The 25,029-nt window shown below is 35.9% G+C and overlaps 1 long non-coding RNA gene across 1 annotated transcript; it reads right to left on the bottom strand.

Moving 5' to 3' along the window:
- Window positions 1-6,923: 6,923 nt before the first annotated feature.
- Window positions 6,924-7,956, bottom strand: LOC136211004 (uncharacterized). The gene is made up of 2 exons (XR_010678280.1): window positions 7,820-7,956; window positions 6,924-7,694 (listed from the first exon to the last, which is right to left on the bottom strand). It is a non-coding gene; the product is annotated as an uncharacterized lncRNA (long non-coding RNA).
- Between the last annotated feature and the right edge of the window lie 17,073 nt (window positions 7,957-25,029).

The raw sequence follows: 25,029 nt of genomic DNA, 5'->3' as shown, positions 1-25,029 counted from the left end.
ATGCAGATCTTCTCACCGACAAATATCTTTTAATTAATTCCTAAAATAAGTTCTATTCCACTGGTTATCCTACGATATATGAGCTGACTTCATATTTATATCAAACTGGAAAAACACCATTGATACTGCAAATCAAATAACTACTCCACTTTATATTTATGAGGTGCACGATCAATTAGTTTTGGGTGGAGGAGCTGAGAAAATATGATGCAAACTTTGGATTTCATTTAAAAGATGTTCAAATCTTTTAAATGAATCTATGTTTAGTTGATTCATTCGTAGTTGATATAGGAACTCCATAGCTTCCAGGAGTCTCCTAATCTCCGAAGCCGATATAGGAGCGTCAGGCTTAGACGTCTCTCCACTGGCATGTCCCTCCATATGAGCGTCACCTTCAGCCTCAGGTCCCCCAGTCATATTTACTGGCTCACCTATCTCCTGTTGCATTAGAAATTGACCAAGATCATCCATCAAATCAAAATCAGCAAATGCATAGTCTGGAAGATTTCAATCCGTGCAAAACACTAACAGAGACACCTCACTTGATTTTGTGAACATTGCTAATACTGCATAATCAAGTGCTATTAATTTTGTTCCTAAATCTATCACTACAAACAGATATAGCAGAGATAAGGAAATTGGCGTGTACCGACGTACCTTATTACGTCTAGGTGGAGGTTTGTGAAGAAATTGGCGTGCTTCTACTGCCAGGGGTAGCACCACCTGTGCCACCAGTTGCGGGAATTCAAGTGAGGTGTCTCTACTAGTGTTGTCCTTTTACTTCTTGATACGCAACAACATTGAGAAGGATTTGTTGATGTTAGTGTTTTGCACAGATTGAAATCTTCCAGACTATGCATTTGCTGCTTTTTACTCTCTGATCCAGCTCGATTGCCTCTAGGTCTGTTTTGTTGATTTTCGCTCGTTATGCTTTGTCGCTTTTCTCTCGAGCACGGTCCTCAATTTTCTTCTGACTTGATTCAGATCCATTATTTCAATTTCGCGATAGTGTCGGTGAAAGTTACGGTTAATTGCAATCATCATTCTCCTAAGAGTCTCCGGTAAACTCTCCGTCTTTCTGCTGCAAAATATGCACATAGATCTCCCTTCCTTCTGCCATGCTGCTTATCCGGATCTCCTACCACTTTCTGTTATTGAAAGAAGCAGGGTCGTGTTAAATAATTTTGGGGCCTTGTGCGAAATGAAAAAAAGGACCCTATTTATTAAAAAAATATTAATACTTTCATATAATAATAATAATGTTTTTCTTCGAATTCTTTTGCAAAGGCTCGCCATTCGTCCAATTATTCCGAATAACATTGTAAAAATAGGGATGGGCAACCACGCTGCTTGGAAGTTCTACAAAATTAAACACCAAAATATTTTTAACTTGATTTTTAACATAATAAATATAATAAAAATAATTAAATTAGATATGATATAATAATAATAAAAATGGGGCCCTTAAGGCTCTTACGACATTAATTTTCTGGATAAATTAACATTCACCTAATTTCTTACATAATAATTAATAACAATAGTTTATTTAGATTTGTATAATAAAAGAATTGGGCCCTTTTAAATTAGGGGTCTGTGCGGGAGAGCTCCTTTTAAAGTGTTTCGGTAATCCCTTCAACTTGCATAAAATATCCAGTCCAGCTAACCTCTAAACTTGCGTAAAATATACTCAATTGATCACTCAGATGCAAAAAAGTAAGTTAATCACAAAAAAAAACTGTCTAAAATGTTTACTATGTTATTAAAATAGTTATAAAAACGAGCAAAAATGCATGAAACTGCTTCACTTTATTGATAAAACTTGTACGAGATATCAGTGTGGCAGTCTAATAACCGTCAAATCCGTTCGTTCAACTATTTTGTTAATTAAGGAAAAAATCAATATTGATTGGCGATGTTAGGGGCAAAGTCGCACCATTTCGTACCTTAAGAATAAATATGCACTTCTTAAAAAATGATAGGAAGTAATTTGCGCCTTATCCCTAAACAAATTCCAATTCTACACTCAAAATGAAGCAATTTAGCCTTGTATTAACAAATATATAAAGGATCAATAATGTGCTTTCAAAATGAACTTTGCTTAGCATTTTGGTCCTTCAATTTAGCATTTTAGGTCAAATTAGTCCAAAACGATACGTGTCAGTAACACGAGTCAAAAAATCACAAACCGTATCGTATTTTTTACAGGGGTTGTAAGGCATGTGGAAGAGAAGAGATAGGAAGGGGATGCAATGGTGAAGGCAGAATTCAAGGAGGAATAGCAGCAGTTCCAGGATTTGGTTGGTGGCCAGTAAAAGCTTATAGTGTATGTGTTTGATTTGGTTTGGTTGAAAACAAAAATAACAAAAACGTAGTGATTGAATCATCGAGTTTAGTAATAGATGTAACCCCGTCCCGGGTCACATTAAATACATACGGAAACTCAAACAATTATTGTAATTAAGCATGAACACCAACATAATTACATAAATGCTCCTTATTTATTACCGTCTACCAAAATCTCATAACCAAAAACTAAATAACCAACGAAACAATTTAATCTATCAATAATATTCACTTAAATTCGAGCAATTAATCCAATCCAATAATATAGTAAGTCCTAACGAATATCTATAAAAAAAATTAATGGGAATGAGACGCTTGTACTGGTCAACCTGAATGCAGAATGAAACTGAAAAAAACTAGAAGACAAGAATCTTCTGAACCTAGCCTGAAAATTTCAACGTGGCAAGGGGTGAGCTGCCTACTTAATAAACATAATTACCTATATTTATATACATAAATATATATACAATTAATTTCATTCTTACGTTTAATTAATCAATCAATCAATCAAGGATAAAATATAAACATATCATCTCATATATGATTCGATTTACTTCAAACAACAAAATTATAATTTATCATCTTTATTTTTAAGGGCCCAGCTAGACCTAAATGAAATATACTCAATGGTCTCATGGTTAATAATATTCCAACACATGAGTACGCTATCGCCCCCAGTTTTAGGACACGTACCCTTTTCATAATGCTTTTTTTTCTATTTTTTTCAACAGTACGGTACTGCTATCGCCCCCAGTTTCAAGACACAGTACAAACTCAATTAGAGTAAAATAACACCCTACCCAGGTGCCTGTGACCATTGAATATACTCACCCAAGCTAGCTATTTATGTTTTGTTCTAACTCAAACATAATCCAATACAATTTCGTAATTCATAAACTTCTGAACTCATGCATTCACATTCTATCATGGTATAATTTCACCGCTAATACCCCAATAGGTAAATACATGAACAACATGATTTTAAAAGAAACAAAGCCTTATATCAATAACTTCAACCATACAGAGAACATTTGAAACTTCACTTCTCAAATCAGCATATATATAAATCAAATACCAACCAAATACTCAACATTCATTGAACATACATTTAATTATTCTATGACAAATATCAATAGACACTCACATAAATATATATATATATATATATATATATATATATATATATATATAGACATAGACATATATATAAACATAAGCAATTAAGTTTATCTCTCGTCCCAAAATGCTAATTAATTTGTTTGGGTTCTAATTGACCCATTGCTGGCTCCCCGGAGTTTCGCTGGAGGACGATGGTCGGCCGCCGGAAGTTCGCCGGAGATACCCGAATCGCGAACTAAGACTACCATGACATATCCAACATTCAAGAGAGTTCAAGAGCACACACCTTTCACAACTAAAATCGCCTAAAAGGTCGAGATCTAACACTTTCATGGTGAAGCTACCCGCTCCGGTCACCATACTTTTTACTCAGAAAAATATCAACAGTGGTCTTAAAATATTCTTCACGAAACAAGGAATTTAATTATATAATTTTCATTCTAAAAGATGGCCGAAATAAGGAGTTATGAACGAAATTAAATTAAAAGGAAAAGAACTCAAATGTTGGGCAGACTCAGAGAGAGGAGGCGTTTTGTTCTGCAAAAAAAAAAAACCTATTCTATTCCTTCGCCCCTCCTCATTTTTATAATAATAATATTAATAATAAATAGTAATAGTAATGATAATAATTAAATTAAATTAAAATGGATCCACTTTATAACTAACAAACAATTTAATATTAATATTAATAATAATAATAATAATAATAATAATAATAATATTAATATTAATAATTAATAAAAAATGTTAACAGGTCCACGTAATTTTTTATTATAAAATACTATAATTACAATATATATATATTTTATTATTTTATTTTATAAAATATTGCTATAAAATTACGGATGTTACAATAGATGTCAATATTTCGTTTGACATATAATGATAGTATTTGAAACACCGGTATTAGTTGATTAAACAACTGATGTAATATTCTCAGTTACAGCAGCATCTGACGCTGAATATGGTGATTGAATCACGAAGTTTTTTGAACACTGGTTTGTGCGTCTCTAACAATCGATATGAGGAACACTCTTGATTCTCCCTATTGAAGTAGGAAATGATGATTTGTGTTGAAGTTTTATGAATTTCATTGTGCTCTTTTTGTGTTTCTCTGAGGAACACTTTTGATTCTACTGTGTTCATTCAAAGATTTTTGTTAGTGATAATGATAGATAATGATAGATTTTTGATTCTACTCTTGATTCTCTCAACTAATTATATTATATAATTGTTTAGTTAGTGAAGTTACAAGTAGTTGTAGGTCTCTAGTACTTTGTAGGTCTCTATTGAATTTAACCCTTACATTTTCATTCAAAATCAATTTTGGAAGATGTGATACGACAATCAAACCAGTTTTTTCAAAATTTCTATAATGCGAGGGTTAGATTTGCACCATTTCATAGGTTAGGATTAAAGCAATACTTCTTTAAAAACATTAGATTAAAATTTGATCTTTATCCCTTAATTCTCATATAGCATTATCTATCATATTCTCTATCATTATCATTCTCCAAAGGCCTAATACACAAATAACTCTCTGAATTTGTCCAAATGTTGCAAATGTCCCCCTCAACTTTCAATTGTAACAACTTACCCCTTAAACTTGTCCAATTGTAAAACATAACCCCAAATTGGGAATTTTTTTACCCCGTATTTGAAGCAACCGTAAAAAAGTTTTCCCGGATTCGTATCACGCCAAAGATCTGATTATCATACTCCACGAGCGTTACAGATTTTGAATTTCACGTGTTTCTTCAATTGCAGTCCATGTCAGCAATTTTGGGTTGTGTTTTACAATTGGACAAGTTTAAGGGGTAAGTTGTTACAATTGAAAGTTGGAGGGGGCAGTTGCAACATTTGGACAAGTTCAGGGGTTATTTGTGTATTAGGCCTTTGGAGAATGATAATGATAGATAATGCTATATGAGAATTAAGGGATAAAGATCAAATTTTAATCTAATGTTTTTAAAGAAGTATTGCTTTAATCCTAACCTATGAAATGGTGCAAATCTAACCCTCGCATTATAGAAATTTTGAAAAAACTGGTTTGATTGTCGTATCACATCTTCCAAAATTGATTTTGAATGAAAATGTAAGGGTTAAATTCAATAGAGACCTACAAAGTACTAGAGACCTACAACTACTTGTAACTTCACTAACTAAACAATTATATAATATAATTAGTTGAGAGATAAAAAAACATGTTTAATTGTTTTTTCTTTTCTATATATAATTAGTTAATTAATTTAAAACTTTAAAATTAAGAGTAGTACATATTAATTTTGATTTGGTTTTGGACCGAATCAAACCGAACCGAACCGAAAACCAAACTAGCTTAACTTTAAGATTGAATCAAACCAAAATATAATTCGGTCCGATTTGGTTTGGTTTTTTCGATCTTTGGGTTTTCGGTTCGATTCTGCTCAACCCTAATTCCAAGTATTTAAATTTCATAAAGTAAAGACTGTGTACATGATAGACTTCTCTATTGTTGTGATGAGTGCAAAAACTTAACCAGAGAGGATAATTGGAGAAATTAAGATTAGCAGATGTAGTTGGAGAAATTAAGCTTAGCAGATATAATTGTTTTGATTCAGTAAGGAATTTTTGTGTTTGGTTGAATTGAAAGAGAAGAAACAGCCTAGAGATAAACAGCTAAGAGATAATCACTTAGGGCCCGTTTGTTTTACCTACTGTTTGCTGTTACGGTTTGCTGTTTGTTGTTGCTGTTTGCTGGTTGCTGTTGGAAAAAGCTGCTTTTCCAAAAAGCAGAGATTCTCTGCTTTTGTAAAAGGCTGCTTTTCAAGTGTAAAAGGCAAATAGGAAGTCACTAACCAAACACTTAATGATGCTTTTCAACTATAAAATGCAAATAGGAGAAGCCTAACCAAACACCTAAAACTCTGCCTTTTAAAATGAAAAGGCAAACATGAGATGAAAAGTAGGTAAGCAAACACCCCCTTAGTTTTATGAGCTGCTCACAGACATGCAAACGGAAATTTTAAAAATCTGTTAGTTTGTCCAATTTTAAATCAAGTTGTTAATGTTAAATCCTTAATTGTATCATTTTTTTATGAATTAAAAATTGTAAAATAAAATCATTATTTGTTGATATATTAAGAATTAAATTATCAAAGATATTACCGCTATTTGTGGCTGTTATGTAACCAACCCTTAAATCTCTGTAAAAACTTGGGGCTCGTTATAATATTAACAAACTCAAACCCGAACCAAGCTTTGACTTGCTCAAGCTCAGCTCATTAAAAAATATAACAAGCTCGAACCGAACTTCGAGCTTATTTTCGAACCTAAAATCCTCTTTGAACTTGATTTATAAAGAAAACTATCTAACCATGAATTGTTTGAGTAAATCATGAATAAAAGTTTACTCGCAAATAGCTCTTTAATTGTATACATAAACAAGCTCACAAACAAAATTCGTAAATAAACAAGCAAAATGCTTACAAATAGTTTATCTATTACTCATTTATTATGTTTGTGACCGAACACATCTAATAACAAATGAAATAAAATTATGTGTAGATATTTATGAACTTACATAAAACTATATAGTTTTAAAATTTATTCCTAAATGTTTTAATCAAGCATGTTCACAAGCTTTGGATATGCTCAAACTCGACTCATTTATAAACCGAACCAGTAAATCATGCTCACAAATAACTCATTTACAAATTGAACCAAGTCAAACTGAACTTTTATCGAACCGACCATCAAGCCGCTCATGAACCGCTTGCCTCATTTACAACACTATTCCCAGCTCTGGCCACACCAAATCAATATGAATCAGACCAAGAGCATCGAATTTCACCTTTTCTTTATCATTTTATTTTCTTCCTTTTTGATAGGGGTATTTTTATAGCTTTATCGCATTAGTTTAAAACCTTTTCGTTATAATCAAAATCCAGATCATTCAAACTTAATAAAACTGAACTCTTTCCATTAATTTCTTTTCCCATATAGATCACTACCAACCGATCCTTTGTAGACTCTTCTTGCATTTTCCTGGATCAGAAAACTTCAAATCAATGAACAAAAGAGGGAGATCTTTACCAAAACCAAACAAAAACGTGTTTTAGAAAAGGGAAAGATGTATTCACTGTCACTTTGATCCTCCGGCCAGCAGTGTCCTCTGGACTTCACTATCCACCCGAAACCGTCAAAAACAAAGAGAATAAGAAGAAAAACATCACCATCCGGTAGATCCGGATCTAACAAAGAAAACAATGGAAGATTAGAAGAAAAACGGAGGAGTTTTTAGATCCGAATCTATAGAAAAGAAACTCAAAAAATATAAGAAAGAAAAGTAAATCGGAGAAGAATATAGGTCTCCCACCGTCGGTCTTCTCGATACGTCGTCTTCGTCGCTGGAAAGGAGGTGCCGCTGCCGATGAAGAAGGTCCGACAACCGTGAAAGGTAGCTGGGCTTTAGGCTTTGTGAGAAGGCAGAGAAGAGGAAGAAGATGAATGGTGACTGCGCGAGGTAAAACCCTAAATATCCAAATATATACCCCATTTTTTAATATTCCGAATTAACCCCTATTATTTTGGTAATTTCAATTCGATCCCATAAGTTGTAAGTTGTTTCGATTGAGTCCCTACGAATTACGGTTTACCCCCTTTTGTTTTTAATTTCTCACCTTTAACCCATCTATTTAATCTGCTTTAATCAAGCACTTTCCATTTTTTTTAACTCATTTATTTTATTATTATTACTTTGCTTCCTAAAATAATTAAATCAATGAGGGTAAATTAGCTAATATATTTAATCTCATGTTCAAACTAAATTTTGGTGTGTAATTTCATTTTAGGTAATATTTATTAAATTCTCTACCTTATAATAAATAATCTTTCCATATCAAATTAATTCCTAATATTGATTAGTTTGACTTTTGTTTAAAGTAAAATTTTCAATTATGTTAAGATTATTATTAATTTGTTTATATTTTATATATATTGCATTACCAAATTGAATTTATTGTTGAAAACACTTCTTGTTAAAATTCATATTTTATTTGGCATATTGTTATTAGACTTGTTCATGGGCTGGGCCGGGCCGGGTCTAATCGGGTTTCTTATATATTTACATTGCCCAAGTCCAGCCCAGCTCATAGTATATTCACATCGGGCTCGGGCCGGGCTGGGTTGGGTTAAAAATATGAATTCCCAAGCCCAGCCCGGCCCGTCCAACTAATATATATTTAAAAAATTAAAAACAAAAATTAATTATAACACATAATATTACAACTAAAGTGTACTAGTCAAATATTAAATTATATTTGTAAGTGTCAATTTTAACAAAATCAAAGCTTAGTATTATAAATTAAGAAACAGTTACTTTCAATTAAAAAAAGAAATAGTTGATAATATATATATTTTTAAACGATAATATACCTTCTTCTAAACTATTATACATATATAATGTATGTTAAATTTCAATTGGTTATTAGACAATTTTTTTTTGGTAGAAAAGGAAAGGAAAGCAAAGCAAAACAAGCAACTACACCGGGATTAGCCTAGGAAAGCTAACCCCAATCATATCCTCTAAAAGAAGAGGAGAAAGAGCGATAGGGGGAACGGTAAGGGTAGAAACACCTAACACCCCCGCATGGCCTGCCGCCACCAAGTGATCTGCAACAAGGTTCTGCTCCCGGAAAATGTGGCTGAACTCAAGGATATCAAATGAGGGGCTAAGCCTCTTAATAGCTTTAATAAGGTTGCGGCTATGAAGACCCATGGCATGACTACCCAAAATCATATTGATGGCCTCCAAGTTATTAGACTCCACAGAAAGCCTCTTAACACCCAGCCTAATCGCCAGCTGGATCCCAGAGAGAATGCCCCAGAGCTCTGCAGAGAAGGAAGAACCCAAACCCAAATTATGGGTAAACCTAGAAAGCCAGACGCCTCCCGCATCCCTAAGAACACCTCCGGCAGCAATCTTACCATTACTGAGGCAGGAACCATCAGTATTCAGCTTCACAACCCCCTCTCTCGGCCTGCTCCAGCTCACGAGGTGGACATCACTACTCGGGGAAGATCTGGCAAGGGACTCACCTTTGAAACTATCAATAATAGAGTAGAGTTTCTTCAAGAAGAACTCAGCTAAGTTAGGCAAAAGCACAACTTTATTATCAAAAATCTCCTCGTTCCTCCATTTCCACACTTGATGACAGATAATGGCAAAGAAAATGTCCCCATGCTCCATATAAGACAATAACTTTCCCCTAATACCATCTGAGAACCAGTCGTTCACAGAATGGGACATGAAGGAAGAGAAAGTATGATGAGGGAGAATTTTCTTCCAAACCTCTTCACTCTTAGGGCAATCCCTAAGAGCGTGGCACAACGATTCAACATGGCCTCTACATCTACCGCAAGCTCCAGAGGTCGCCAAATGCCTTCTGTATCTATCTGAGTTAGTAAGTAATCTGTCTTTAACGCCCAGCCACAGGAAGCTCCTCATGCGGTAGGGGATTTTAAGGGACCAAATGGTCTTCCAAATATCCGAGGGATTATCAGTCCTGTTAAGGGAAAAAGCTTCAAATGCAGATTTGCAAGAATAGACTCCATTGTTAGTCAGCGCCCAGCAATGCTTATCCATGTCTTCCTCTTGATTACTCACCTTCACTCCTCTAATTCTAAGGAGAGTCTCAAGGCTAAAGAAAGAATCAAATTTAGGCCAAACCCAGTCCCCTTCAGAGTCCACCACATCGGCTAACCTCCAGTTTTGGATATCACTAGGCGGGGGGGAAGTGCACACATCCACTAAAGGTTTATCCCCAATCCAGGTATCAAACCAGAAGCTTATGGACTTACCATTACCCACATCCAGACCAACCCCCGAGCAAAACTCAGCAAAAACGGCGCTAAGCCCTTTCCAGAGGAAGGAACAATTGATAACTCTCTCTTTCGGGCCCCCAAAGATCTTATCTTTTCGATACTTACCACAAAGAAGGCGAACCCAGAGAGAGGAGGGGCATTGCCACATACGCCAAAGGAGTTTCATTAATCAAACTTTATTATTATCCTTAGCTCTCCTAATGCCCAAACCCCCTGAATCTTTGGGCTGACAAACCTCACTCCAAGGCACCAGGTGGATCTTTCTTCCCTCCGCAGCTTCCCCCCACAGGAACCTTCGGTTAATCTTATCAAGATCATTAAGCACATGATTCGGAAGCTGACAAGCCTGCATGATATGGTTGGGAGCAGCGGAATTCACAGATTGAATTAAAGTCAGACGGCCAGCGAGGGAGAGAGTCTTGGCTTTCCACGTGGCACACCTCGTATTGGCTTTGTCCAAAGTATCTTTAAAAAAACTTTAGACACTCTCTCACTATGGAGAGGAATCCCCAGATACTTCCCAAGAGAATTAGTAAGAGGAATACCAGACAAATCACTTAATCTTTTACAAATTCTCGGATTCATATTCTTAGAGCACATCATCCTAGATTTCTGGATATTAAGTCTCTGACCAGATGCCGAACAAAAACAATCTAGAATATCCATAATGACACTCAACTGCTCCTCATTACCTTCAAGAAAGATAAGGACATCGTCCGCAAAGAATAAGTGGGTCACCTGGGGACAGAAACTGTTGATGGCCACCGGGTGGAAACTCCCAATATCAATGGCATCTTGAATAAGGTGGGACAGCCTCTCCATAGCAATAACGAAAAGGAAGGGACTCATAGGATCACCCTGACGGATGCCCCGACCCGGAGAGAACTCCTCCGACATATCCCCATTCACCATAACCTGAAACACAGGAGAAGTAATACAAACCTTAATAAGATTTCTCCAACTGTCCGGGATCCTAGCTCTCTCCAGACTCTCCATCAGGAAGTTCCAGTTGATGCGATCATAGGCCTTCTCCAAATCCAGCTTAAGAGCCACAATGCCTTTCTTCCCTTTCCTAATCTTCATAGTGTGCACCATTTCTTGGGCAATCACCACATTATCCATCATTTGTCTACCGGGTACAAAACTACCCTGATTCTGATAAATGATCTCCGGAAGAATGCCATGAATTCTATTAGCCACAATTTTTGTAATCGTCTTGTAAAGAACATTACAAAGACTGATGAGTCTCATATGCAAAAAGGAAGAAGGCTTATCAATTTTAGGAATAAGGACCAGGAGAGTTCTATTAACCAGCTCAATATCCTTAGACCCATTGAACACACCTATGATAAACTCATAGATACCCTCCTTCACAACACCCCAGTGCTTGTGGTAGAAGCCAACTGGAAGACCATCAATACCAGGCGCTTTAGACGCCCCAATGCTGAAGATGGCATGGTCAATCTCTTTTCGGGAAATAGGAAGAAAGGCACTCTGACTGATATCCTCACTGATCAAAGGAAAGGTAGCAATAGAGTGAGCCCTCTCCAACTGAACAGGATCCTCTTTGAAAAGCTCCTTATAGAACTCCAGAGCCAAATTCCGAATCACCTCATCTTCATACACCCACTCCCCATCAGAATCTTTGATAGCCTCAATTCTATTCCTCTGCCGCCTGATCATAGTAGACAGATGGAAGTACCTGGTATTACGATCCCCATCCCTAATCCAGGATTTCCTAGACTTCTGGAACCAGAGAAGCTCCTCCTGCCTAAGCACAGCTTCCAGCTCCTTCTGAAGGGTTCTAAGGAGGCCATCTAAACTGTGATCAAACCTCACATCCAACCTACGCTGAATGCCCTCCATCCTTTTTAACAACTTATTCTTTCTTCTAATAATGTGCCCAAAGACATTCTTATTCCAACCAAGCACCTTCTTCCTGAACCCTTCAGAAGCTTGCAGGACATTCGAATGAGGTTTCCAATTATCTTGGACGAACTCTTTAAACTTAGGATGGGACTCCCACGCCAGCTGGTACCGGAACGGTCTCTTCCCCCTAGGCCGGTTGCCTCTCAAAAGTCTAAACAAAATAGGGCAATGGTCCAAATGACGGAACGGAAGATTTAAAACAGAACACTCAGGGAAAGAAGTCAGGGCAGCCACATTAGCATAGACCTTGTCCAAACGAACAAAGGTACTATTGCGTTTCCAAGTGAATCTATGACCCGAAGCCCCCAAGTCAGAAAGCCCACATAAATCCATATTATTTTTGTGGTGAAGACAGCGATTAACATAATGATTGGAACCTCCTCTCTGGTCACTCATAAGGCCGATATCATTAAAGTCTCCCGCAATAAACCAGGGCTCAGAGATGCTGCCACTCATCGAAAAGAGGATCTCCCACAGCCGTTTGCGATTAACTAAGATCGGATCAGCATACACAAGGGTAGTCAAGAAGGGAGTAATACTAGAAATGCTCACTTTACAGTGAATGAACTGCTTATCGATACTAATAACATCAAAATGAATCTGATATGGCCTCCAGAAAAGCCAGATCCCACCAGCTCGGCCAGTAGCCTCCGATTTAACACACCTCCAGTTCTTAAACTTATTAACCACCTCATCTGCTTTCTCTCCACTAATCTTAGTGTCCAGTAAAGCAAAACACGAGGGGTTAAACTGTTTAATTAGGTCATTAATATGGATACGGGTAGCCTTGCTAGCCGCACCCCTAACATTCCAGCACAACAAGTCCATAGAAAGGAGGAGACTGACCGCACCAACCTACCTAAGCCAGGTATTTACTAGGGGCTCCTGAGAGCCTCACCGAGGTACCCGCAGGTCCCCTCTTCTCTGAAAAAGCCAAGGAATTCTGGATGCATTTTTGTTTGCCCTTTGGCTTTTTCAAGCCAGGTTTAATAACCCCTGTTGAGCGATTTCCGCAAGTGCACGGTATACGCTTGTAGTAATAAAAGATATCGATCCCACATGGAACGTTTTTTAACAAAACTTATTTTCAATCGGTTAAATTTACTTTAAGGTTTATAATATGGAAAAATCGTTTAATCGGTTTTGGTTTTGAAATTGCTAGAGTAAGAATTAGATTAGAATATGAAGATGTTAGAAAATATCTGATTTAAGAATGAATTTGCAAAACAGGAACGTTTTAGTACTTTAGAAAAGTAAACAAGTATATTTGTTTGCATTAAGCAAAGAAAACAACTTTAAACTTTGTACGAATTATAAAAATGAAATAAATGACGGAACCTCTAATTAATTGGCTTTGAACGCGACAAAACCCTTTCGGGATAGTTGCCCTTAATCAAATTAAAACTCTTTCGAGATAATAATTTGCCTAAGTGTTCAACAAAGTTTCCTTGTAAAGATTTTGGATTAAATACGTTTTAATGAAAACACCAGCAGTCACTTTAGTGGATTGGTTACCATAAGTGCTGCATAAAGATCTATCGAATAGAACAGACTTTATTAGATGAAATATAAATTGATACAAGTTTACAGAGAACATGGAGCATTGAATTCTTCGACGGCGTGCAAGTGAACGGGTTGTCAATCCTTTCCTTGGGTTTCATTAGAGTTTGTCAGGCTCAGGGGCGAATCCTCTACTCAATCTTCTCGTTGAATCTTCGTAATAGAGACTGGGTCGGTCTACTACCAAAATATAAACTAAACTGGAACAATGTCTAAACGTTACTGAATTTGTTATTATTTAGTAAACAATGTGTGTACATCATATTGCTTTTGAACAGAATCGAAATCTAACTTCTGAATCACTTGATTCGGAATTTCTGCATAAATTCTACACTAATCTCTTTCTTCTACACATATATCATTATTCATTGTTTCAACTCTCAATCAATACTTAATTTAATAGAACAATCGCGTTTCGTCAAAAACGAAAGTGTGTAACTAGGCTCCTAAAATCTCCTGCTCGTACCGAGAATGGGGGAGCAACAATTTGTACTTCGGACGAAGGGAAGGAGAGGCTGAGGGACGCGTGTCGCGACCGTGAATATTGGGGCCGCGGTCGCGGCACGGAGCATTTTTCACTTCTTTGGCTCTCGTTCGTGTCCTCGACTTGGCGTTATTAATTTTCGTCGTCTTCGACTCCTTTTGTAGGGCTTTTCTTCTATTTTTGAGCTCTTTTTACTCCTTTTTGGATTTTACCAAATATTTATGTACCTTGCATGAAAGAAACATATTCAGGAGTAAAAGCTTTCTAAACAGTTATAAATAGCATAAATTCGTAACAATATTGATGTAATTATTGATGATATTTTAGGTATATTTTGGGCTTAACAAATCTCCACACTTAATCTTTTGCTAGTCCCGAGCAAAATTTCACTGAATTCATTCTCTAACTAATCTCTTTATGAAAATAAAACATATATCTCTATATTACCTTTTAAATTAGTTAAGCCGAAAAGACTAACTTCGCATGGCAAATTTATACGCAAAATATCAAACTAACTTAGTATAAATACGATATATCATTCGTCTTGTATTTCCAATTTTGAATTGAAGCATTCAGGACGATATAAGCACGCATGTTATTGAGTCTTTCATCTCAAGGTATTTCAAAGCACTAAAATTTTCTTTCCCAAACCTAGACTAATATATGAGATATATTAAAATGAATAAGTACTTGATTTTAAAAATTTTTTTGCTTGGTTACGCCCGAAATAAGGGTGGTTTCAACCGTAACCTTATACGTATTTTTACTTTACTTAGTGTTTGCTTAAGAGGTACCGACCATGCTATGGGTGGACGCAATCGTTACTTTAAACTTATACACGCTTATTATCATTGCTTTTAACGTTCCTTCCATACCTCGATTGTGATAAGGGTGGTCGCAACCGTGGCCAAAAGTAAACGGTACTTAATTTTCTTTCCTTTCATACCTCGATTGTGATAAGGTTGGTCTCAATCGTGGCCAAAAGTTAAGAATTCAACTAATTGATTAATTAATATGAAATATAAAATTGAAATTGGGAAAAAGAAAGATAGCACATTCATCCTATATTGACTTAAAATTCAACATGTATTATGGCTAAAGTTTCCTTAAAAACTTCAATTGGTGTTAATGTAAGACGAAATCAAACCGAGCTAAAAATTGTTAGTTCAATTTAATGCCTATAAATCTAATTGAAAATTTAAAATAAGATTTATTGAATCATGAATTGCATGATATAAAACAGAGATTGAAATAAAGAATTTTTTTTTTTATCTTTAATACATTCACTCGAGACAATTTTACTTAAAATTGTATCGGAGATTTGTGAAAAATTTGAAAAATATTAACCGTATAGAAATATCATTTCTAACGATAATGATAACCTAAAAATAATCATATTAACTTATGATTAATTTTAAAAACATATGAAAATGTAAAGTTAATAAAAATAGCGTTTTAAACAAGTTTATGTTGCAAAATACGTTGCATTTGTTATAAATGATTCGTTGCATTTGTTATTTGTGCTAGAAAAACGAAAATGATGTACATCTCCTCCCACACTTAAATTGGACCATGTCCTCATTGGTGCAAAAGCGAGATATCAAGAATAATAAAAAAGTAAGCATACGAAATAAAGATAGGAATGGTGCAAATGAAACATTCAACATAAAATTAAAAATTGAAAATTGTACCAAACATATGAAAATGAAAATTGTACCAAATTATAACAAGATAATAAAATTAAAGAAAACAACCTAAGCTTGAGGTGGGGAATCGGGAGGTGTAGGTGACGTCTCCACATTGCGGCGTCGGAAAAAGGAAAGCATCCGATGCCGAGTTGATCGATGTTCACGCCTCAAAAGGTTGAGGTTGTCATTCATCACCATATTGTTTTCAACCAAATCATCAATTCTTAAATTCATTTGACGATTGTTGGAATTGATTTGGTTCAAAATCCTCCGCAAATCTACCGGATCATCCTCCGCTTGAGGTGCTTAGGGTTGTGCTTGAGCCGATGGTTCATCCTCCTCGCCTTCCGCCTCACCGCCGCCTTCGGTACTTACAAATTGAGAACTTGAAGTGCCACCACCCATAGTGCCACGAAGATGGGCAATACGGGAGGCATACGAAATAAAGACGGGAGGTCCTTATGGAAGCAATAAATGAGCTCGCTCAAGAGCCGAGATATCCAAAAGTGGAACATGTTGGTCCCTTGTTTAATTGCAAGTATAGTTCCAAGGGGGGGGGTTAGGAACTATTTAAACTTTTTGCAATTTAGGCAGACTTCTTTTTCTAAAGAAAAAGGTTTGAACAGCGGCGCTGAGTAAACAGTAAGATACTGGCTTAGTCAACAGGTGACTAGGTCAGTTTCTTAGCTTGAGTCAGGAGATAGCACTTAGAGTCTATTCCTGAGCTCAGACGTTCAACGCGCACAACTCAACTTGACCTCTTTACTTGGTCAGTTTTGATTATTTAAAGCAAGCAATATAAATAAGGAGTTAAGGTAAGAAATACTTCACTCAGCAGATTTATCCAGGTTCGGCTTCTTCTAAGCCTACGTCCTGTCCCCGGAACACGTTCCGAGATTTCAAATACTCTACTGAGCTCTTTAAAGGTAGATCCTCAAACCTTTTACAATATCAGCAATTGAGTATGACAAGAGTACCTTCCTCTATACTTCTACTCAATCCTAATCTCTCGCTGAGTACTTAAAACCGAGTACTCAGCCTCTCCTTTCTATCCCTAGAAATGATAAGTGTTTTGTCCTAATACAAAGATGTGCTAAGACACTTTAGACGATTTACAATCACTCTAGACTTTTACACAGATATGAGAAATGTAGTGTAAGAATTTGCTTTGCTTCTTGCTTGCAGAACTTGTGTAGAAATTTGGTCAGCGTAACTGCTTGATCAAGTTCTGTGTCTTGTGAAGCTTGTGATGGCACTATTTATGTCGTCGGTAATTTCGAATTTCGAAATAATCGTTGGAGGGAAACGGCTATGTGTCGTTGTCATCCTGACTTATACAGAGCTCTCGACCAATCACAATCGTGTATCTTCTGTCCTCGGTCAGCTCAGCAGATGGTCTCTCCTTTTATGGTAAAGTCAACTGGACAGCATACTGTGTCGTCTGAACTTTGCTAAAAGAGGAAACACTTTGTCTGAAAGTTTTCCTTTGCCAGCTGCTATCTTGTACGCTTTGTCGAGACTACTTAGCAGCTTCATCTTGAAGTTGTTCCCGAAGGTCTTCTAGATCCTTCTGATTGCTGAGTTGCGTTTTGAACAAAAACGGCAACGTCTTGACATACGTGGGCCGAGTGTACCGAGTTGTTTGACTTGGGCCTTGGCTTCCGTAATGGGCTTGGACCTTTCGATTCTTATGTCTTATAATATTTTAACTCATCATTGAACAAACCCATTAGTAGAATTAAATCAAAGCATTTAAACTTAGTGTGTTTAGAATATGTATATATATTATACTTAAACAATTTTGTCAAATCAAAATTATGTGGAAAGGTGTTTCAACAAAACATACCCACGGTAGGTGGACATGTCATAATCGGCCAACTCACCCCGTGCTCCCAACACAATAGCGGTGATAAAATTACAAAGAGGGATCTGAATGGTACTAGCCCTCGAAGCACGGAACAAATTATCAAACAAAATACCAATGCTATCAATCCGCAAGCCTTTAAGCAAACTATCCAAAACATACAAATCCCGAACCTGAATCTTGGAACTCTCAACACGACCAAACAAGGAAAAACTCAAATACTTATGAAAGAAGAACACACAATTGTCCTTAATCAACTTGCTTGAAGTGTTTTTCGAATTAAAATAATCTTGGTCCGAAAGAGTTTGCCAAACCGCATCATTATCAAAATCTTTAGGCTTATCATAAAAATTAGAAATAGGGAAACCAAACATATTTCCCATTGCATCATAATCAATGGTGTATGTGATACCATTATTCCTAAAAGAGATTGAGGTTTTCTTCTTGTTCATGGTCAAAGTGACCAAAAATTCCACTACATATTCATTAATACGCAGGAAACGCATATTAACGAATTCTTGCCAACCCAACGCTTCAATAAAGGCATCAATTCGAGTAGAGAAATTTAATGCTCTTACCGAATGGAAGTCTAAGAAGTGCATATCGACAAATTGGCGGTCGGCTTGAGAAAAATGTTTGAAACGAGCGGCTTCCTCCTCCGAATAGATATCGAAATAAGCTCCGCATTGAACCCGAAGGCGATTAGCTTCCGTAACAGCGGGCTTGTTACCAACATGCTTAGTCCTAACCATGGTGATGGTGTTTAGGGTTTTTAGGGTTTGAGAAGAAGAAGAAGAAGAAAAAGGAATTTTGAGAAAAAGTAAAGCTTGAAGATGAGTTTGGGGGTGTTGAATTGGAAGTGATTGAAAATAGAAAAGAGGATAGAAATTGGAGGGAATAAATTGGGAAGAGTAAAAGTAGATTTTTGGGGAAGAGTTTGGAGTAAGGGATTGGGTAAAAATAGAGGTGATGTGAGGTTTGTGTAAGAGATAGGTTTATATAGGGTTGTATAGGTAGGTGAATAGGTAGAATAGGAATAGGAATAGGCAAAATTTAGTGTCAAAATCGGATTGAAATGGGCAAATTATACACGTGTCGCGACCGCGAATGGCAAAGCCGCGGCCGCGACACGCGATTTTCAGGGAATTTTCGCCCTGAAATTGGTCCAGTTTTGCTGCTCATATCGAGAATTATTAATTCTCGGTAGAGAATTGGTCAAAATGGCCTATTTGGGTGCCTATTGACTTGGTTTGTGCATATTTGTTGATGGAATGGTTCCTGAACTTAATATTAAGTGTTCCTGCACTTAAAAACTAAAATAAATGACATTAATTGCAAGGAAAACCAAAGGTTTAAACTTAATAAATTGAATTAAAGTATAATAAATTGGTTATGAAGAATTAATGAAACTTAAATGTTCATTTATGCATATAAGTTAAGAGAACCATATTAAATGCATAATAAGTGCATGTTAATACATATTTAATACATGAATTGAAATGATAAAAAGATAACTTAATTTATTGAAAATAAATTAAGTTACAAATAGAATTAAATGTGGATATATGTGTGGAAAAATAGAAAACCATATTAGTTCATGTGAATCCTTTTTATCTTAATTTGAGTAAGAATAATTAGAATCGACCCATATGAAATATGCTAAGTATAGATAATGGATCAAATGGATAAGTCTAATAAAATTAAGAATTGAACTAAATAAGATCTTTATTATATAAACATATGTACAAATAATGAAAACAAACCAATAATTAATACAAAACAAAATATATACAAAAATAAAATGAAAAACATAAACTATTCTACATATTCATCCCTATCAAACGGGATATTTCTGGCCTTAATACAATCAATTTGAAACTGCACGAAAGTTTCACGTTCCAGTGCAGACAAAAATTGAGGCCCTGCTCGAAAGACACGTTTCACAAGTCCTTCGTGCTCGAGAAATTCATAGTCAATTGCCGGGAAGAAATCATCATCATTCCAGGGAACATCAATAGTACCATTTGAACCGAGAATTATTCCACAGATTATATTGCTGAACCCAATCTTCTTATCTTTGGATCGAGAAGCGGCGACAAGACCCTCCATCAGAATCTTTGAAGAATCCACTGCATTTCCCTGGAATATATCTCCAAGGACATAAAGATCTGTGTCACGGACCACACTACTGAAGGTGCGCCCGAATAAATTGTGACACAGAAATTTGTGCAAATACAGCATGGAACTGGAGTGAAAAGATTTATTGTAGGCGATTTTTGGATTGAATCGCCAGAATCCAGTGAGCATTCTCCAAATATCAGTGGATGTCATGTCTCTTCCAGGATGACGTTTGATTGTATCCCTTGGGGGAAAACCAAACCAAGCATGCAACTCGGGATAGCTGAAAGTGAAGATTTTGCCTTCTCGACGAAAACTGAGACGTACCCGTCGTTTGTTAGTGAAACGAACGGTACAGAAGAATTCGAGTATCCAGTCGCCTATTATTGGAAATCGCATTTTGGCAAATTTTGTCCACCCTACTCGCTCCATATAGCGGCTCATGTCATCACTAATTCCAAGTTGGTTGTTAAGGAATTCATCCATATACAACATTCCGGTGAAGAATTTGTAACGGAGGTTCCAATAACGCCTACCTTCATCGTGGTTGGAGATAGGAAAAGGTGCCCCATATCGCTTGGATAAGTCTGGGCGTTTGTTGATTGAGGCAGCATTGTGTCTAGATGGTTTGTATTTGGTAGGCATGGTGCAAAGTTTGTGTTACTTTAGCAAAGAACGGTGTTTGCGAAGAAAATCAGAATTCTGACAAAAATGAAAAGAATTGTAACAGAACTTGAATCTCCTAGGATTAATTTATAAGAGTTGAAGATGAAAAGAGGTGTTGTTTTAATTATGAAAAGGTATAAAATTACACCTTTCGGGAATGAAGAAACTTAATGTTTCGTTTGGCAAGGGGTTCGATGAAAGGGTTAGGATGTTTCAGACCTGAGAGCGCAGAAATTATGCGTGTCGCGACCGAGAATGGCTAAGCCGCAGTCGCGACACGCGATTTCCTTGCGGAAATCAGGCATCGATAGCTCTTCCTGATTCACGGTAGAGAATTTAAAATTCTCGGTATGAACAGAGAAATCCTAACCTATTTGGACTGTTCTTAAAAAGAGGATTCTCGGCAGGGAATTCTAAATTCTCGGCAGAGAATTGCCTGAAACTTCAAATTCATCTTAATTTCCTACAAATTAAATCTAAAATCATGAAATAAAAATATTTTATGCATTTAAATCATAACATAAAGTCATCTAATCATAAAAATGACATTTTGGAAAAATAAAATAAAATAAAACTAAAATAAAATAAATGAACAAAAATATAAAAACAATAAAACAAAAGAAACTGTGTAAGATAAACTGAGTAATTTATTGGTCAGATAATCTTGTTACGAACGGAATTCCTATTTGTGAAATATTTTCGTAGTAGATTTTACATCGATTACCATTAACTTTGAATCGAACTCCGGTAGGACCTTCCAGTTCTAAAGAACCATAATCGAATGTTTTGACGACTAAATATGGTCCTAGCCATCTGGACTTAAGTTTTTCTGGAAATAAACGAAGTCGTGAATTAAATAACAGCACTTTATCCCCAACATTAAAGTGTTTGACTTTAATTTTTGCATCGTGCCATTTTTTCACTTTTTCTTTATAAATCTTTGCATTTTCGTAAGATATATGACGTAACTCATCTAACTCATTCAAATTGAGCAAACGTTTCTTACCTGCTTGTTGTAAATCAAAGTTTAGTTCTCTAATAGCCCAATAGGCTTTATGTTCTAATTCGACTGGCAAATGACATGCCTTTCCATACACTAAGCGGTACGGAGTCATTCCTATTGGTGTTTTAAATGCAGTACGGTATGCCCATAATGCATTATTGAGTTTAGAAGACCAATCTTTTCTAGAAGATGAAACTGTTTTCTCGAGAATCCATTTGAGTTCTCTATTTGATATCTCCGCCTGACCATTTGACTGAGGATGGTACGGCGTTGATACGCGGTGGCATACTCCATACTTTTTCATAAGCGTTTCAAAACTCTTGTTTATAAAATGAGTACCGCCATCACTAACGATAACTCTTGGACAACCAAATCTACAAAATATATCGTCAAGAAAATTAACGACAACTTTAGAATCGTTCGTCGGGGTTGCAATTGCTTCAACCCACTTTGAAACATAATCAACGACAACTAATATGTAAGTTTTACCATTGGAAGGGGGAAAAGGTCCCATGAAATCTATTCCCCACATATCGAAGACTTCAACTTCTAATATGGTTGTGAGGGGCATCTCATCTTTCCTTCCTAGATTTCCTGTTCTTTGGCACTTATCACAACGAGTAATAAATGAACGGACGTCCTTAAACATCGTAGGCCAAAAGAAACCGCTTTCAAATATTCTAGCTGCTGTCTTGTTAACTCCATTATGTCCTCCATAAGAGCTAGAATGGCATTCCGATATTATGGATTCGTATTCATTTTCACCAACGCATCTCCTAATTATCCCGTCACCACAAGTTTTGAACAAAAAAGGATCTTCCCAAAAATATTGTTTAATATCGAAGAAAAATTTCTTCTTTTGTTGGAAATCTAATCCTTCCGGAACAATATTGGCTGCAAGATAATTAACAATATCTGCATACCAAGGTGACATGGCACTTTTTATTTGATAGAGGTGTTCATCAGGGAAATCATCTCGTATACCGATAGTTTCACCTGTAGGACCGTTTTCATCTTCAAGTCTCGATAGATGATCGGCGACAAGGTTTTCTACTCCCCTTTTGTCTTTGATTTCTATATCAAATTCTTGTAACAATAAAACCCATCTAATTAGACGCGGTTTCGCATCCTTTTTAGCAAATAGATATCTTAATGCTGCATGATCAGTATAAATAATAAATTTTGAACCTAATAAATATGACCTAAACTTGTCACATGCAAAAACTACAGCTAACATTTCTTTTTCTGTTGTGGTGTAGTTTAGTTGTGCACCAGACAGTGTGTGACTTGCATAATAAATGACATGAAGTTTCTTATCCTTCCTTTGACCTAAAACACATCCGACAGCTAAATCACTTGCATCACACATAATTTCAAATGGTAAATCCCAATCGGGTTTAGCAATAATAGGTGCACTGACTAAAGCAGTTTTCAATGTTTTGAAAGCTTTAACGCATTCTTCATTAAAATCAAAGGTAGAATCTTTCATGAGTAAATTAGTAAGTGGTTTGGAAATTACAGAAAAATTCTTAATAAATCTTCTGTAAAAACCTGCATGTCCTAAGAATGATCTTACTCCCTTAACAGTAGTTGGAGGGGGTAATTTCTCTATTACTGAGGTTTTTGCTCTATCTACTTCTAATCCTTTTTCAGATATTTTGTGACCTAAAACAATTCCTTCGTCAACCATGAAATGACATTTTTCCCAGTTTAATACCAAATTTGTTTCTTCACACCTAGACAAAACTTTATCCAAGTTTTCTAGGCACGAATCAAAAGAATCTCCATAAACTGAAAAATCGTCCATAAAAACTTCCATGATATCTTCAATGAAATCATTAAAAATCGCAGTCATACAACGTTGAAATGTTGTAGGTGCGTTACATAGCCCAAAGGGCATTCTTCTATATGCAAATGTTCCGTAAGGACATGTGAAGGTTGTTTTATCTTGGTCATCCGGGTAAATGTATATTTGAAAGAATCCGGAGTAACCATCAAGAAAACAGTAGAAAGCATGACCAGCTATCCTTTCGATCATTTGATCAATGAAAGGAAGAGGAAAATGATCTTTCCTAGTTGCTTTATTTAAATTTCTATAATCTATACAAACCCTCCAACCAGTGGTGGTTCGTGTAGGTATTAATTCACCTTCTTCATTCCTTACAACAGTTATGCCTCCCTTTTTAGGTACACAATGGATTGGACTAACCCATTCACTATCCGAGATAGGGTAGTTAATTCCATTGTCCAGAAGTTTAATAATCTCATTTTTTACTACTTCTTTCATGTTCGGATTTAGGCGTCTTTGCCTATCCGCTTTAGGTGGCTTATCTTCTTCTAAGTGAATTCTATGCATTACAATACTTGGATTAATACCTTTTAAGTCTGAAATTTGCCAACCCATACTTCCTATCCTATTTCTAACAACTTCTTTCAATTTCTCTTCTTGGACTTGTGTTAATTTGTTAGAGATAATAATAGGTAGAGAATCGCCTTCGCCTAAGAAAGAGTACCTCAAATGACTTGGTAATTCTTTAAGTTCTAATTTAGGTGGAACTATAATTGAAGGCGGAACTGGTCCATCTTCTCGAATCAAAGGTTCTGGGTCCTTATCATCTAGTTCCTCACTCATTATAGGTTCTATTATTTCTTCTTTTTGAACAATGTCATTTACACATTCTTCAATTAAATCAAGTTTCATACAAGCGAAATCTTCCATAGGATATTTCATTGCTTGGTTCATATCAAACTCAATCTTATCATCTCCTATTCGTAAAACTACTTTCCCTTCCGATACATCAACTAGAGCACGTCCCATGTTCATGAACGGTCTACCAACGATTAGCGGACAATTTACATCATAAGCAAAATCTAAAATAACGAAATCGGTAGGAAAAATAAATTTGTCAACTTTAACTAAAACATCCTCAATTATACCATATGGTCTTTTAGTGGTTTGATCCGCTAATTGTAAAACCATATTGGTACGTTTGATGTCTTCTTCTAAGCCTAACTTATTAAAAATAGATAATGGCATCAAGTTAATACTTGCTCCTAAATCACAAAGACAACTTGGGAATTTTATATCGCCCAATTTACATGGAATGGTAAAACATCCGGGGTCTTTGAGTTTCGTGGGCAAATTGCTTGACACAATCGAACTACAATCTTCAGTTAGTGAAATGGATGAAATTCCTTCCCAACTGATTTTCTTTGAAATTAAATCTTTGAGGAATTTTCCATAATTGGGAATTTGCGTAATTGCATCCATAAACGTTAAATTAATATGCAAATTCTTAAGTTTGTCTAAAAATGTTAAAAGTTGTTTGTCATAGTCCTTATTGCGGACTTTGTGTGGAAAAGGTGGTTTGGGTACAAAAGTTTTTGTACT

The sequence above is a fragment of the Euphorbia lathyris genome, chromosome 1, assembly GCF_963576675.1.
Source record: "Euphorbia lathyris chromosome 1, ddEupLath1.1, whole genome shotgun sequence".
NCBI lineage: Eukaryota > Viridiplantae > Streptophyta > Magnoliopsida > Malpighiales > Euphorbiaceae > Euphorbia > Euphorbia lathyris.
Note: the sequence above shows the minus strand (reverse complement) of the source record. Positions and strands in the feature narration are given on the sequence as shown.